Raw genomic sequence first — 5,567 nt, 5'->3', positions numbered from 1 at the left:
AGTTTATAAAAATGAAATTGAAGTCAGAAGGAGACTATAATTGATAAACTAAGAATGCCTTCATCATTCTATGTACTGCAATCTCAAAGGCATGCAGTTTAAATCCACCAGTTGCTCTGTGGGAGAAAGATGGGCAATCTCCTCCTGTATGATTTATCACCTCTGAAAATCTGCTGGAGGATCAGTTGATTGAGACTCAGTGGCACATAACCACCACCAAAGAAGAATTTAAAAAAGTAATAATTAATGTTAATTATTTCCCCTAAATTTAATCTTATAAGAGAATATGGATATTGAATCGGAGACAGTTTTCAATGTAATTAAATGATAATATATGCAATACGGAGTCCTTGAATAATAGAATTATTAACAAAGAAATTGATTAGTTTACTCTATGTAGAAGTTCCTTGAACAATTGTTGTTTTTATGTGTCATTAAGTTGTGTAAACTTCTTAACAATGTCCTATCCTACGCTATCCTCATCATACTTGACATAGTCAAACCCATTGCTGTCATCACTTTGTCAACCCATTCTGTTGAGGATCTTTCTTGTTTTTGTTGATCTTCCAACTTCCCAAGGATGATGTCCTTTTCAAAGGAACAGCCCCTCATAACAACATACTCAATGAATGTGAGGTGAAGCATCACCATCCTTGCATCCAAGGAGCACTCTGGTGGCACTTGAGTCCATTGTTGCAGTCACTGCGTCAATCTATCTCATTGAAGGTGTTCATCTCTTTGGCTGATCTTCTGCCTTTCTAAGCATGATGTCATTTTCCCAGAACTGGGATATACCCTGGTCACATTTTCTCCAAGAAATACTTCTTTATTCTTTTGGCAGTCTATGGGATACCCAATACACTTCTCCAATACCACAACTTGAAGACATCAATCCTCTTCTGTCATTCATTATCCAACTTTCAGATGCATAGAAATCATTGAAAAGACTATGCAAAGATAAGATGCACTTTAGTCTTATTTGAAAAACAAGTAATTGAAAAGGCCCTGGCTTGGATCGGGTGCAATTTAGTCTTTAAACTGACATCATTTCTCTTTGGACTTTGGAGCAGTCCTTGGTAGCAGATTTTTGCTATGCATTACATTTTATTTCTTAACTGCTGGTTTCAGTCAGATTAAACTGCTGACAAATTCAGGGTTTTCTCCAGCTATCATGATGCTATGTATTGACCCAGTGGAGAAGATTTTTGTTTCTTGATGTTGAGATATATTTCTTATTGAAAACAGTAGTCTCTGATCTTCTTTAGATAGTGTTCCAAATCCTCTTCACTTTCAGCAAACAAGGTTATGTCATCTGCATAATGCAGGTTGCTGATGAGTCTTATCTTGATGCCACATTTTTTGTCTTAATTTTAGCTGTCCGTTCAGCATTCTTCTCCAACACCACAACTCAAAACCATAAATTCGTCTTCTGTTTTCCTATTCATTGACCAACTTTCAGCTGCATAGCAAGTAATTGAAAAGATTATTGTTTGGGTCATGTAAACCTTAGTCTTCAAACTGACACTCTTCAACATAGTGAAGAGGTCTCTGAGAGTAGAATTTCCCAATTCACTAAGTCTTTTGAATTCCTGGCTACTGGTGTCAAGGGTGTTGAATGTGGATCCAAACAGGAAATAATTGACAATTTCTATCTTCTACATCAGTTTGGAAGCAGAAGTGGCATCCACTTCCTAAACAACATGCCTCTGGACACTATGAATTTTGAGAAATGATGATAGTTAGAGAAAGGCTTCAGGGCTTTCTGTTCATAGAGTTGCTATGTGTTGTACTTGGCGAGATGGCAATCAATAACAACAACAACGTATCATCAGTGGGGAGAATTTTTGTCTTCTTGATATTGTGATATAATTTACACTGGAGACTATAGTCTTTGATCCTCTGCAGCAAGCATTTCAAGTTTTCCTCACTTTTGGCAAGCAAGGTTGCATCATCTGCATAAAGCAGAGGGTGTGAATTTATTTTCTATGTAGGTGTCATGGATCGAATTGCTCCCCCCAAAGTACATAGATGCAATGATATAAAGTGGAAACTATGTTATCATCCTTTATGATCTGATAAACAAATAAGTAATTGTGAAATGATTAGCAGTGGAATTCAACAGCCTTTAATCACGTCAGAGCCCTGACCCCATGTAAGGGAAGTTTTTCTAGAGCGTGACCTCTAACACCTTCTATCTCACTAGAAATAAAACGGGGAGGAAATTTCACCAAGAGGGAGAACTTCAGTATCGAGAAATAATTACGAGTGAGTTCTCGCTGCTCCAGGACATTCTGTCTCTGAGGCCAGGACACATGGAAAACTCAACAGCCTACAGATGCTGAAGGGAATAAGTTCTGTCCTTCAGAACTGACAGAGTAAAAAGACCTTCTTTTAGAGCTGACACCCTAAACTTGAATGCACAGCTTTTTAAATTGTAAAAGAATAATTTTCTTTTCGTTAACGTTGTCCTTCTGGTATCTCTGCTATAATAGTACAAGGTCACTAAGCCAGTAGAGAAGCGTGAATTTTGCACTAGGAGACTAGATGGGCTGACCCTGATGGAGGCTATCTAGCTATTCATCAAGCTTTTCTCCTGGGTAAACAGCAAGACAACATTTCTCAGCTTCCTTTCTTTTAGATGTGACTGCATATGATTACTGTGGCTATAACTACAATGTGTAGTGTGAAACATGCTATTTTTTATTCAGGCCCATAAAAATATTTACATTATCTTACCATCTTTCTCATCAGCCTCCCTGACATATGTTAAGCTCAAAGGACCTTGAAATCCATATATTGAAGAATTTTTGAGATCCCATATGATTTATGAAGTAGAATCACAAACAACACCTTACTCTTACAATTATTAGACTTTTTGTCATCAAAACAGAAAATATTGTGTTGGGATACAGACATTTCAATCTGTTAAAATTATTAGTGTTACCTTAACACAGTTACCTAAAGAATATTAACTTCAAAAGAGTATCATGATTCCACTCATACCTTTTTCTATACTTTCATTGCATTAATGCTTGATATATTATTGTCAATGGCTAAAACAAAAACAATATCAGATGTAGGTATGCAAACAAAAATCAGAGTATAAGTCAAGGAAACAAGCAATAGAGTTCTTGAAAAAAATTAAAAGAAAATGATATGTTGTTGTTTTTGTTAAATGCCGTGGAGTTGTAGGCAACTCATAGTCACCCTATGAATGAAAGACCTGAACACTTGCATAACTTCCAGCTTTTGTCTAAGTTCATAGAATTTCTGGAGGCCAGCTACTTTGGAAGTGGATGCCACTCCTGCTTCCAAGCCTGTTTTAATTGGGGAGTTCCACCAAGCACTGTCACCATGGGTAACCATTATCACATTTTACACATCAGTGTCACAGTGTTTAGCATCACAGCAACCATGAGTTACCTCTGTACAGCAAATGGACAGACCAGTGCTATACCACTTAGAAGAATTTTTGACAAAAATAATTAAAATCAGGCCTGAGAGCTGTAGACTAAAATCACTCACCTTTGGCTTGGTAGCATAATTTTCTATCCACTAGGCCAAAAGAGCTCTCTCTGACTCACAGCAGTTCTATGAACAACAGATATAACCCTTGCCCTATCCTATACCATCCCCACAATCCGAGACACACTTGAGCCCATTGTTAGAGTCACCATAACGATATACTACATAAAAAGTCTTTAAGCAATATATTGGAGAAATTCCCTGAACAAAAATGTAATGTCTACCTAAAATGTTTTCTGAACTTAAAAATAAACTGTCAATTGTTGTAATGATAATTTGCTATAAGAAGTAATTAAAAGTACTATTGTCAATAGAGAGGAAGATTTTTAACCCAATTTTAGGGCCATCTGTATAAGTAAAGAATCTAAAAATATTAGAAAAGCAAAAACATCATGTCTCTTTCTAAAGCTGGATATTAAAAACAACCATTAATTTCTCAGCTTTCAACACAAGAAATCATTGACATGAAAACTAATTCGAGCATTTACACTTCTAGAGGATTTAAGAACAGTACTACAGTAGATGAAGATGGCACAAGACAGGGCAGAGTTTAGGTGGGTTGTTCATAGGGTCACTATGAGTTGTACTTGACAGCATCTAACAACAACAATCACTCTAGTAAACACTTGTAAAAAACAGCGAAGGCCACATGGAGATAGGTGACCTTTACCAACTCTACAAAGGGGAATTATCCTTGTCAACAACATCGACAACACAAAACCAATTCCCACAAGGTCAGACATGTCGCCCACACTCCTGTACCTCTTTCTACTCATCTCATGACCAATCTTAATTCTTTGCTGGGTCTGAAATCCATTGCAATACTTCACAGATCACTTGGAAACATATTTGTTGTTGTTATTAGGGAACTTAAAAGGCTGTAATTCATATAGGTGGCAAGGTAACAATCACTCAGTCAGGACAGCTTCAGAAGTGAGCTTGCAGGCAATTCAGCCTCGGGCCTCGAAGCTTTAGGCCAGTGTTACAAAGTTCTCTGTCCTGCCAATTACGGCCCTGACTCTTCCCTGCCCCCATTCTCCTACCAAACTTGGGAAAGGCTCTTAGCTCTAGTTCTGTGGGGTGGCAGTCTCAAACTCAGCTCCTTCTCAAGTCAGGTCTCTGGTTCTCTGCTTCAGCTGCTGCTGCTGCTGCTTTCCTGTAGTTCATGCTCGTTAAAGAAGTTCTGGCCCCGAAGAGCGCACACTGCATGTCTGCTTCTTCTTTGCTGGTGGTGAAAATCTCAAAATCTGTCACTGAATCTTCCCATTTCCATCTCCTATCCACAAGGACATAATGACTAGCTGACCTCCTGTGGACAGGCTAACCAACTCTATTCACATATTCCCACCCATCTACAAGGCAAAGTAAAGATCAATGGCTAGGGAAGTAATTATAAACTTATAACATCACAACACCTTACATGGTTACTTAGTAGTAAGAAGCTCTGCGGTCATCACAAAAGCACACAGTTAAAAGCCACCAGCTGCTCTGTGAGAGAAGGTTGAGCATTCTTCTCCAATGCAATTTATTGCCTCTAAACACTCACTGGGTCAGTTCTAACTTGATGACAGAAAAGAACAACAACATCAATAGGTCAGAGGTTACTGTCTTCAGAGTATAGTTTTTCATATTATTAAAAAGAGGAGTGTGAATGAAATAAAATACATTAACAATATTGCTGACATAAAACTATTTTCACTGTTTTCTGGTGAGCAGTACTAATTAGGAAGACATGCATTTCCTTTCACTATTGTTTTAACAAAAAGATAAATTCATCTTCCTGGAAATGAAATGATACCAAAAGATGTTTTAGTCTTAGATAAAAAGATTAGAATAGTTATTTTGAGGAAAATTATTAAATCAGACTCAAAATAAGTAACTGATAACATTATATATCTCTATCAGAGTGTAAGGTGATGTTATTTGTGATAGTACAAATTTAAGGCAGATGAGGTACAGATAAAGAGAGATTAAAAGAAGTATTAAAAATGCATATATCTGTTAGAATTGTCATTAAAAATAAAATAATAATAAAAGTAGTT

This window comes from Elephantulus edwardii, unplaced genomic scaffold (assembly GCF_000299155.1).
Source record: "Elephantulus edwardii isolate Elephantulus edwardi_28Jun2011 unplaced genomic scaffold, EleEdw1.0 scaffold00106, whole genome shotgun sequence".
Lineage (NCBI taxonomy): Eukaryota > Metazoa > Chordata > Mammalia > Macroscelidea > Macroscelididae > Elephantulus > Elephantulus edwardii.
This window is presented reverse-complemented; position numbering follows the sequence as displayed.